The 12,583-nt window shown below is 42.7% G+C and overlaps 1 long non-coding RNA gene across 1 annotated transcript in view; it reads left to right on the top strand.

The window, feature by feature from the left end:
* LOC311525111 overlaps nt 1-12,583 on the top strand; it is a 205,392-nt gene that overhangs the window by 104,509 nt on the left and 88,300 nt on the right. The window contains exon 2 of the long non-coding RNA XR_014712688.1: nt 7,661-7,830. This is a non-coding gene — a long non-coding RNA (uncharacterized lncRNA). The remainder of the gene's footprint in view (nt 1-7,660; nt 7,831-12,583) is intronic.

Below are 12,583 nucleotides of genomic sequence, written 5' to 3'. Positions count from 1 at the left end.
CTAAGCCCTCCCCCCGCCAGCTTTTGAGTTATAATTTAAATATATAAACTCCCTCCCTGGACCCCACCATGTGGAGGTGGCTCAAATCCTGCTGACCCCACCCCCGAACAGAAGTCAAACTATGCCTATACCCAAGGCCCCTGCCCTGAAGTCCCTTCCCCACCTCGCCCCACCCCTGCCCAGCTGGGCCCTCAAGTTTTTATAGTATGTCAAGCAGGGCGTCAGAGAGAAAAAGGTTGAAAACCCTTGCCTTACACAGAAAAAATATGGACTTTTTTATATTCAGTTCCTAGGTGCCAAATTTCCTTGATTTTCCCCCTTAAGTTTTTCAGTCTGTTGCAGTATGTCACAAAAGAAACTTCAGACATTCTGCCTGCTCCTTTCCCCAGTTTCATGGGATACAGGAGAATAATTCACTGACCTCTCACCCTTATGGAAGTACCTGTCAGGGACTTTCCCCAGGCTCACATTTTTGGTTCAAGAACAAGTTACAAAAAATAAGAGTTACTGGAGGTTTTAAAACCCATTTTCTTGTTATCTAGAGTTCTGTTAAAGCTTTCCTCTTAAGAAGCTTACAATAATATAAATAACCTACAGAAAAACTGGTCTTCAATCTGTTTCTATAAACTCCTACAGGTCCACGGGTTTCAGGAATTGTATATTGAAACCATCAGCACCTGCAGGCCTCAGAGTCAGAGATAACTATCAGACAATTCTCTCCTATCAAAAATACTCTGGTATATTCAAAATGGAGAGTGGAGATGGCGGGGAAAGGGAAGAGATGAACCAAAGAAGTGCACTCAGAGCAAAGAAAGGGAGCAGGTGCCCCAGGAGTATGGGCTGAGGAAAGAGGCCTCTGTGTCTCATAACTCCAGTAGCTGAGCTACAGTTAGCTGCCTCTACAGTGCCAATGACCATCTGGCTTAATGAGTTCCTTGGCTGCCTTTCTCTGTGTACACATCTTCCCTTCAGTTTGTGAGGGTCCAGGCCATCACTTCACCTTCTAGGGCCACTTTCGCAGAAGTAGCAGCCATTTTAGCAACAGCAGCTAAGCTAGGCATTCTCCTTTGCAGATCATTTTGGATTTCTCCTATTTGGTTGGCTTTGTACCAGTACAGCTTTTTGGCTGATAGCACTGAAACACCACTGTCAGGACAGGCTGTATACTGCAGTGTTGTACCTCCCTGGCTTTCAGAGATGCGCAGGAAATAATGAGTGAAAACTAATGAAGAAAAACGGAGTACAGTAGGTTCAGCCAGCTGCATCAGAGTATGAAATGGATCCATTGTAAAACAAAATAAAACATGGTACAGTGGCATTGCAGGAGCTCCAAATTCTTAAAGCGATACTGTCAGATTTCCAAGATACCAGAGAACAAATATACCTACAGGACTTGTTAAAATGTCTGGAATATTATTAATCATGTTTATTACAGTAGTTCCTTGCCCAGCCAGGATCAGGGCCCAACTTGCAGGGCACTGTACAAGACACAGACTAAGACACAGACTTCAGTTCCTGCCCTGAAGAGCTTACAATCTAAATAGACAAAACAGACATGGTAGGGGAAAGAAGCCAAGTGATCAATGTGATGGCAGCAAACATGTTAGTTCCATAATTTTTGAGAGTAAGGAGCTTAATTAGGAGGGGAAAAGCTAAACAGAAAAAGGAATGGAGAGGGTTGAGAGGAACAGAACAGGTGAGAATGGGAAAGATAGCAGGGACAGTTGTGGAATGAGGCTGAGGTGAAGAGGCTGAGATAGAGGGATGAAAGCGGTTGGAGCAAACAGCCCATCAGTACTGGATAGAGAAAGAACACAGAATAATTGGGCAGACTGAAAAAATATCCTACGTGTTCAATCCAGAATTCATATAATGTAACACAGCTGTTCTCAACCGGGGGTCTGCAGTTCCCGGGGGTTGCAAGCACTTTCAAGGGGGCCATAGGGCCCCGTGGCTGAAGCCCCGATCCCCGGCACCACCCACAGGGCTGAAGCCGGGGAGGTACGGGGCTGAAGCCCCGATGCCCGGTGCCCCACATGGGGCTGAATCCTGGATCCCGAGCCCTGATGCTCCCTGTGGGACAGAAGCCCTGAGCCCTTGGTGGGCACAGTTGGGGACATGGAGGGCATTGCCCCTCCTGTCCCAAACTGCAGCACAAGATCAAGGAAATAGAATACATTGGTCTCTAACAATACTTTATTAATCCAAAGTTCTTAAAGCCTGTCTGGTCAACTTTACTTTTTTTGTTTTTTTTAAAAAAGCCATTTTAAGTTGAAGAATTCTAAAAATAAAATAAAAGAAAGTGTGACAGGTTGGATCACAGAAACCCTTGTGGCTGCCAACTGATGTGCCAAGACTACTTCCGCCCCTGCCAGCTTGGGACTCCAGAAACCTGGCTGGTTGTGCCAGACACAATTGCCGGCCACAAACACAGACCCAGGTCTGAACCATCTCCCATAAACTGCAAGGTTAACTGAAAGCAGCTTAAGAAGTGTTCCTGTCTTTGACACTCAGATGCCCAACTCCCAATGGGATCCAAACCCCAAATAAATCCATTTTAGCCTGTATAAAACTTATACAAGGTAAACTCATAAATTGTTCACCCTCTATAACACTGATAGAGAGATATGCACAGCTGTTTGACCCTCCCCCAGATATTAATGCATACTCTGGGTTAAATAATAAGTAAAAAGTGATTTTATTAAATACAGAAAGTAGGATTTAAGTGGTTCCAAATATTAACAGAAAGAACAAAGTGAATTACCAAGCAAAATAAAATAGAACACACAAGTCTATGCCTAATACAGTAAGAAAACTGAATACAGATAAAACCTCACCCTCAGAGGTGTTCCAGTAAGCTTCCTTTTACAGACTAGTCTCCTTCTAGTTTGGGTCCAGCAATCCCTCAGACCCCCGTGGTTACTGTCCTTTGTTCCAGTTTCTTTTAGGTATCCTTTGGGGGTGGAGAGGCTATCTCTTGAGCCAGCTGAAGACAAAATGGAGGGGTCTCCTAGAGGTTTAAATAGACTTTCTCTTGTGGGTGGACACCCCTCCCTCTCTCCCTGTGTAGAATCCCAGCTACAAGATGGAGTTTTGGAGTCACATGGGCAAGTCACATGTCCATGCATGACTCAGAACTTATGGGTTGCAGCCATGGTTCACATGCTACCTTGAATGTCCTCAGGTAGACTTCTTATGTGGTTTGGAGCCTTCCAATCTCCATTGTCCATTAAGTGTTTCTTGATTGGGCACTTAACTTGCAATTCCTTTCTAAAGAAGCTGCCCAAATGCCTTACTAAGGCTACTTAAAATCAAACCAGTACACAGCCAGTATTCATAACTTTGAATACAAAAATGATACATGCATACAAATAGAATGAATAGATTCAGTATATACAGAGATATGTTACTTGGCATATGTAGCATAAAATGTATTCCAGTTATGTTATATATACATTCATAAGCATATTTCCATAAAGCCTTGTGGGGTGCAAAGTCACAGAAAGTACACACTAAAATAGGTCAATTTAATCTTTTCCTTGCAATGCTATAATTCACAAAAGAGTCAAATGAATTGTAGTCAAAATGAATTAAAAAATAAAGCCCTGAAAAACAATGTTCACTTTGGACTATCTGATAGACCATGGAATGGAAAATACTAACAACTTCCTATTGTAAATGCTGGGGGAAGGGCATCTTGAATACTTAGCAGTAGAAAAAATCAGGACAGGCAGAGGTACTCTAAAATAGACTAGAAAATGCCTGCACGATAATAGGATTGGTACAAGAATAATGTGTTTTCTTTACATCTAAAATCATGATGCTAATTTGTCTTGGTTTTACTGGGGTTCTCTCTCCACCCCAACTTTTGAAACAAATTACTTTTATCAGGAACATTAACTGATACTTCGCTGTTAAAATGCTTGCTAGAAATATCCAACACCTGCAGAGAAAATTATCTCTAAAGGTTAACACAGTGAGATTCATACATAAAATGTCAAAGGACAGCTCACATCTTCCCTTTCTCTCCCCCCCACCCCTCACAAAAAATCACTCAGTGGCTGTCAGAGACAGTAATCAAAGCTTTTAAGTACTGGGGGCACTACCAGATATCAGCTGTACTCAGTGGTGTTAGAGCTGCACAATGTGTGCTGTGCTTCTGCAAATGTGAGAAGCAGAGCTGTGAAAGCTTGAACAAACCCACCTAACCGGCAGGATCCTGTTTCTTTCAAAATAATCCTCCCTGAACTCTTCAAGACAGACAGCCTAAGATGGGCTCAATTTAAATCAACGGATGATCTGAGGGTGGAAAATTGAGGGTGGAAAGATACTAGAACTAAGAAAGATACTAGAACTTAGTCATAGAAGAAACATATAGGACTCTGATGCCAGTCATTATTATTTGAAGGATGCAATAATATCTAGCAAGGAATGTCTGATACAATGAGATCTGCAATGAGACATTATGGGCAAAGGGGAAGGCCCATTTGCCCTGTAATGGTGCAATACAATAATGGAGGATGTTAGAGTGCATTTGGTCAGTTGCTTCATGATTTACAGGGATACAAAAAAATTAGCTCCTCAGGCTTTGATAACTTCATGTCAGTTATACTGTATTGTATTCCCTCACATTCATAATTATTCTTTCTTTCCCTAAAAAGAGAGACGTGTTGTAACAAACCGGTAGTTAATTAACTGTTCCCAGTCATTGCAATATGTGGGCACTAGATTACCAAGCCAGAAGGTCAGGGCAGATCAGAGATGCTACAAGACTTATGGCCAGATTGGATTTTTTCACTACAATGTAGCCTTTTATTCTGAATGGATTCTATACATCTAACATCACAAACATCATCAGAAACTATGGGCCTTCCTTCAAACAGTTTTGCATGTAACTACTCACATGAATAGTCCCACTGAACTCAATGCACTGCTCATGGGTGCATGTGTTTGCTGGATCTGGCTCTATTTCAGAAGTCACTGGAGCAGCAAGGAAGATTCTCCCTCTTTACTGCAAAGGATATCTATCAGTCATTCTCCACATTGTGGTTTTGCTTACAACTGTTTGTTGCTTACGAACATTGCCTACTGCATTCCAGCTATAGGCTGGAGAAACTGCAGCAGATACAATATAATCAGGACAGGCCACATGTCCAAGTCTTCTCTTCCGGTCATCTGAACCTCACAGCTACTCTGCCTTATAGAATTATCCAGCCTGAACCTTTGAATGAATTCCCAGATTTATACCACAGAGATGCAAACTCCTTGCCTTGTCTGAAACATGGAAGAGAACCTCTTAGGTGCTGAGCACACACACGTTAACCCCCACTAATTAGTGTCACACACTATGAATGTACAGTGGCAATGTCCCTACATGACAGTGGTTTCTGCCATCTCTCTCTCTCTCTCACACACACACACACACGCTAGGGCACCACAATAGTCATCTACTATATTGTTTAATGGGAATTAGAAGGAAATGAGCTGTTAGCCACTTCAGTTGCTCTGAGGTTTATTCTAACATGCAGCAGTCATGGGTCTTTTGTATGACAGATGTGCTTTTTTCATTGTCAAACGTAGCACATACTATAAAACATCCACCAATCTCAGGGCCGAAATTCATCTTTTTTAATGTCCTGTCTGCAGGTATTTCTCAAAAGACTGATAGGCCTGGTTTTGCTTGTTTTTTGTTTTGCTTTTTTTTTCTGTTGTCTGATGTGGCCTCTTTCCATGGTTCCTAAACTTGCCACAAGTGCCCAACAAAATTCCAAACATACACAATGGTTAGATGTTATAGCAACGTCTCTGCTTTTCCTGTTGTGCATGCCCCAGTGTACATGTATATGGCCTTGAATCACACAGGGAGAAGTCTCTCTCAGTCTGGCATTTCGTATCTCAATTTGTGTTCGACTAGATTTTTTTCCTATATGCATTCTACAGCCTTTCATTTAGTGACTTTAATTGGTGCAGATGTTTTGCATCTCTAACACAGGATGTTAGTAAAGTGGTGCTCCTTAAGACAATCATATACTGTGTAAGCTAGTTCAAGCAAGGTGCAGTTCATGCATATGTGTTCATTTTCTCCCTCAAATTGTTTTTATATCACTGGGTCCACTGTCAGTGATAAAGCCATGGAGACACTTTGGGAGTGAAGCAAGACTATTATCTGTTCTTTAAGCTTTGATAATGTGTTGGTAAAACCTGCACACAGAATGGAGGTCTTGTACACCTCTTCTGTCATTTATAGTGGCTGAAAGCTATATATTGGGATGTTTCTCTTTTTATCCATATAGCCCAGTGGTTCTCAAACTAGGGGTGCCACTTGTTCAGGGAAAGCCCCTGGCAGGCCGGGCCAGTTTGTTTACCTGCCGCGTCCACAGGTTCGGCCAAGCATGGCTCCCACTGACCGCGGTTCACCGCTCCAGGCCAATGGGGGCTGCGGGAAGGGTGGCCAGCACATCCCTTGGCCCGTGCTGCTTCCCGCAGCCCCCATTGGCCTGGAGCGGTGAACCACGGCCAGTGGGAGCCGTGATTGGCCGAACCTGTGGATGCGGCAGGTAAACAAACCAGCCCAGCCCGCCCTTTCCCTGAACAAGTGTCGCCCCTAGTTTGAGAAACACTGATATATCCTATCAGTTTTCATGTTAATATGGTTATAGCTGCTTTCTGGCACTTGGCTTTATTCTGTTTGCCACTTTACTGTACAGGTGCAGCATTGTTACAGTTGCAAAAAAAAAAAAAATCTCAGATGATACATGAAACTTTGGTGCCATGACAAGCAAAATAATTTAAGGCCCCTTTTGTTCATCTAAGTGCATAACAGGAAACGATGAATCTTAGGTTCATAAGACCTGGATTTTGGGGCCTATCAAGCCCTTAAAGCCTAGTTTTGGAGGGCCCACAAATGTAAAGGAGATTCTCAGCTTTCATTTTGTTACAAACAAGTTTCTATCCCTCTCCCGTATGTATCACCTTAACAACATGAATTGATATACATCAATGTAAAGCCATCACTGGGGTTGAAGGTGTGTCACTATTTTTTTCCTAAAGATAAAGTTATTCTCAGTCCCCAGGGCAGCCTCCCAGGGCTAGCCATTAGGCTGTGTGAAAACTGAAGCCACAAGTCCCTCCTTTTTTGAGAAGACCCCAAATCTGTTTGTGGCTGTGAAGTGCAGTGCTGCCTGATTGCCACAGGAAGCCAACTGGGAGGAAGCATATGGCAGGCATAAAGCCATCAGTGGCAGAGTCAGTTGTTCTGCTGACCAGTCAATGTGTTGTCTGCCCCAAAATGGGGCAATTTGATGGCATGAGAAGCTGCATGGTCTACTGGACAAAGCCTACGACTGATAATTAGGGGTTCCTGTATTCCTGTCCTAGTTCTGACATACGTTCCCTTGGAAGTCTTGGTAAATCACTTAATTTTTCTCCTTAGTTTTCCCCCATCTATGAAATAGAAGTGAAGATAAATCCATGAATATTTTCGAGATGCTCAGATACCATAGTAATGAGGGCCATATGAGAACCAACCTAGACAGACTACTGTCCTATTCCCTGTTCTTAAAGTGTTGAGGAGTTACATTGGTTTGTGAACATGCTATCTTTTCTCCAGTGTAAGATCATAGCATTGTTAGGCTTCACACCTATTTTTATTCCTTTGCAGCACTTTCTGAATTAACCATGAAACCAGAAACACCACTATATTGATCCAGCCAAGGATATTATTGGGGATCCTGATGACTGATGGAGGATAAAAATAGAGAATACTAGCTGCCATACCAGGCCTCTCAACTGACTCAACTTCAAGTTTTAAGCTCAACTGACAAACCTTGTGTAAGTGTTATTGCATTTGTAGTATTTGTGAAAGGTGTTGGCTCAATAGCCTCGGAGATCCAAGACCTAAATGCAAAGAATAGCTGTGTATGGCCAGCAGCTTGGTGCCTCAAGCTTGACGTGGAAGGATTATATTTAGGACTGAGATGATAGGTCCATACATTGGAGGCTTTTAAGAACAGGTTAGACAACTGCCTGTCAGGAATGCTCCAGTTATTATGTAGTCCTGCCTTGAGTTCCGGGGACTGGACTAGATCAGTGGTTTTCAAACCATAGGTCATGACCCAGAACTGGGTTGTGGAATGGAAGGCGCTGGGTCGCAGTGGCTCTGGTCAGCACCACCAACCAGGCCATTAAAAGTCCCATCGGCAGTGCTGCCCGGCTAAGGCAGGCTAGTTCCTACCTGTTCTGACACCATGCTGTGCCCCGGAAGTGGCCAACAGCAGGTCTGGCTCCTAGGCAGGGGGCCATGGGGCTCCACGCGCTGCTCCTGCTCCGAGTACTGGCTCCAAACTCCCATTGGCCAGAAACGGGCGAATGGGAGCTGGAGGGGGTGGTGCCTGTGAGTGAGAGCCACACAGAGCTGCTTCCGCACCTCCACCTAGGAGCCGGACCTGCTGCTGGCCGCTTCTGGGGTGCAGCGTGGTCTGTGGTGCCAGAAGAGGCAGGAAGCCTGCCTTAGCACCCTCCGCAGTGCTGCTGACCAGGAGCTGCCAGAGATAAGCCCATGCCCCAACCCCACGGCCCAATCCCCTGCCCCATCCCTGACCCTCCCCAAACCCAGAGCCCCTTCCTGCAGTCTTAACCCCTCATCCCCAGCCCCACCCCAGAGCCCACACCCCCAGCCCAGATGTCGTGAATAGTGTGAATGTTGTGGCTTGAGCTTTCAAACCCACCTGGCCTCCTAGGCTTGAGAGCCCAAGCTGCAACATTCACACTATTTTTCATGCACTAGCTGGAGCCTACTAGTGTGAGTCTGTCTAGCCAGGTTGGGAGGCATGCTTCCAGTTCCAGTGTAGACATACTCTTATCAGGAAAAGGCTTCACATTATATGGATGGGGCTTGCGGGGGAGCCAAATGAACACAGAGCAGCTAAACTTGCAGCACTCTTAAAGCTTTTTTGGTCATTCCCACTTATTAACAAACCACCCATCACCATCACTATTTTCTTTACAAGGGTAAACTGTGATGGCTGAGATTTAAAACCAAGCTAGCAAAAATGCCTCAAAGCAACTCTAAAATGCCAGCCAGCACTATTTCCAATCCAAAGAGCAATGCTTATGCTGGCTGGAGGTCCAGTGATAATAGAAGAGTCACAGGCGAGATAAACCCTATCAGAAGTAAGTATACACACAGCAGGCCTCTATAATAGCAATGCTAGAAGACAAGTTTGAAAGGTCAGAATTATTAAAGGACATTAATTAGCAATCAGACTATGTTCAAACTGCCTTAGCAAATTTAGGCACTATGTATGGCCACATGCTGAAGAAGGTGCAGCCAGCTGAAACATATTTGTATACTTCAAAACAAAATGTGTCCTGCTCAGAACAAAGCTTGAAGAACATAATGAGAAAACCATGTGACTTCCCACAGATTGGATGTGGTGGTGGCAGTACATAAGCTACTGCAGAACAAGGTATTAGCTAGCCAGATGAGAGCAAATAAACTCAGAATCTTGGGCTCCCTATCAGGGAAGGAATGAGAAGAAGGGGAATCCTTTTCTGAACAAAGGCTACGGTGTCAGAGAAACGAGGAGTGCCTACAATAAGAGAAGGCTACCAAAACAGAGAATGAGTACAGGTTTTGGGTCCTGATGTGAAATCCACTGACGACAATGGTGGTCCTTCTGTTGGCTTCAGTGGATCCTGGATTTGGCCCTTAGCAAACCCAGTAAGGTAGTCATTTCTGTCATGGATTTCAGGTATAGAGACAGAATCCTGAAACTGACCAGCACAAAAGGAGAGAGAGAAGTTAGAACAGAAGCAGTATACTGATTTCCCCAGTGCTTGGACCAAATGTGTAATCTAAGAGAATGGCCAACCAGAACATGGAAGCCTCTGTGTTATAGTAGTGCAGTTAGACAACAGCATTTCACCTGTAGGTCAAATGTTACTGCTTTGAGATGTATTCTGTTATAGGGGCTAGGGAAATACCTGCTCAAATTGGTAATATCTTACCTTTTAACATGATAAAAGAAAGCTATTGGAGAAAACTGATTCACCTACGTACATTGTTTTAAGTTCCTTGCATTATTATTAGAGGTGGGGCCAGAGAATTCAGAGCTAAATCTGGATTTAACACCCCAAATTCTGAAGGTGTTTGAATTATGGTTTTAACTTGGTGTATTATAGATATAAAGGCTGTCTGTAAAATTTGGATCTGAATTTGGATTTGAATTCTAAACACTGAACCTGCCAAAGCCTGGGGATCTAATTGTTAGATTTCTTCTCTCTCTCTCTCTCTCTCTCATTGTCATTCTTTTCCCCAGCATTGGGCCTCAGCAGATTAAGCAGTGCATTACATGTTCTACACATAAGGTGCAAAGACTTTACTGAGTGTTATTAGCCAAGAGCCTTTAATTTGGGGATGTTTTCTTATGCTATATATAAGAGGTTGAAGTACAAACAATACAAATTGGAAAAATAATAGCAATAGTGGGTATGTTTTTAACCTTGTGAATGGCTCGGAACCCCCCCACCCCCTTCTCCAAGGAGGACATATCTTAGAAACAGAGAATCTCCAGCCCAAAGTCAAATGTATTTAATATCTCAGCTATGGATTTCAATTGGACTGGCTCAACATCCACTGATAAAAACAGCATAAGACTTCTATTTTTGATGGGGTCATGTAGATTGAGGTGAGAACTCTCCAAAGATTATCTGCTGAATGCCAGTTTTTAATTAATCCCATTTGTCTTTCTTTATTAAGTCTGCTATTATCCCTGTTTAGTCTTGTCACCAGCCCATTAGCTAGAATGTTCATAGCACAGTTTAGAAGAGAAATTAGCCTATAAGAGCAGCACTCATCATCAGTCAGTTTGCAGTTTATTTAATATAGTTTATAGTTTATGAATTCAAGAAAATGTAGGCTTCTATTTGGAAATGAATAACTGCTCTGTACAGGGCAAAATAAGGGTGTTGCATTCAAATGAGAAATGTGTAGAAATAACACTGTGTTGTATATATATGTACAGCTATGTGGCTATTCCAATGAATCAGCATACCTACAAGCACAGCTATTTCAAGCCTATAACTTGGGACCAGGAGGTTCTTTAGTAATAAGTGGATCTGGGTGACATTTTTTTTGGCCAATAGTTTTTGCATTGAAAAATGCAGTTTCATGTTGACTGACACTGTTCATGAATTTAGGTAAAATTTGGCAAATAGTTTTCAGGTGAAGAAAAGAGGAGGGGTAGAATTTGAAAATGTCAAAACAAAATGTTTTGACTTTTTTGGAAATGAAATGTTTCAGCTTTTCATTCCGAAACAATGTTTTATTTCAAAGTTTAGCTCTATCTAAACAATCAAAACAAAACAAAAGGGTAAAAAACACCTGGATATGAAACAAAACATTTAGTTTCAGGACAAACAAAACGTTCTGTTCAACCCAAAATGAATATTTTTTTCAATTCTTCGGTTTGGCAACTGAACCAAAAAGTCAAACTATTCACCAAGCTCTAGTTAGTAATAAGTGATTCTCCACAGATTTGGCATCCAATTTCAATAGGATAAGCATCCAAAAAATTAGTCAAACCTGTTGGGTGATGGGGTATTTAGATACCCCAGAGGTGGTTAAACACCATGTAAATGGGGTAAGTATAAAGCCTTAGAGTAGGGTTTGCAAAATGACTTGATTTTGTCCAACTTGAAAATACTGTGAGAAGAGCCTTTCTTATGACGGTTATGTATTTCCATTTTTTTCAAATCCTAAAATATCAGGCGTACAGCTGTATTAAACATGCTCTTAAAATAATATACCAACATTTTTCAAAATTCCAGAAGATTTCAGTTCAATGTCATTGCTGAGTGAAGATTTGGGCAGTGGCAATCAGCCTTACAGAGCTGAACAGCCACTTCATCAACGAATGGAGTCACAGAGAGCCATGAATTAATCATGAAGTGATGCCCTGGCATTGTTTTGTGATGCTCAACATGACTGCACCATGTGTTGATGTAACACCATGATGCAAATGTTGCAAATATTTGGACACCACATCATGATTATTTTGTGTTATCCATTCAACACCATCTATTTTTCTCTCTCTCTCTCCTTCCCGCTTTGCTGCTTACCCCCATCCTAGTTGATAGGCAGGAATGTTGGCATTTCTTTTCTTCCACTTTCTTTTCTACAGCTACTGAGATGCAGAATTAAGGAGGGATCCTCATAACTCCATTCTGTTTGCTTAGTGCTCCCACATCAACTTGCATGAGAGGAACAGTGTGAGGAACCCTCCTGTGACCACAGCAAGCACAGCGCCAATCACATCCTTCTGTTTCACAAGAGTCTCAGAAGATGCCCAGAAGAGTTTCATGTAGCTCTAGGACCACAGGGTGCTATGGAGAATCCCATTAGGTAATCAGGGTTGATTAAATTGACTGAGCTATGAGAGAGCACCATCCCCACTCCCTTCCCAATGTTGGATAGGATTGCAAGGAGACATTTCCCTATCCATCTGAAATTCAGCTCCCTCTTGAATTTTTTGGATAATTTGTTAAACTCATAAGCTACCATGTTAGCGTCTCATTAAGGATA

The sequence above is a fragment of the Lepidochelys olivacea genome (assembly GCF_965140295.1).
Source record: "Lepidochelys olivacea isolate rLepOli2 genome assembly, chromosome: 8".
Taxonomy (NCBI): Eukaryota; Metazoa; Chordata; order Testudines; family Cheloniidae; genus Lepidochelys; species Lepidochelys olivacea.
The sequence above is the reverse complement of the archived record's forward strand: the minus strand, read 5'-3'. Positions and strand labels throughout refer to the sequence as shown.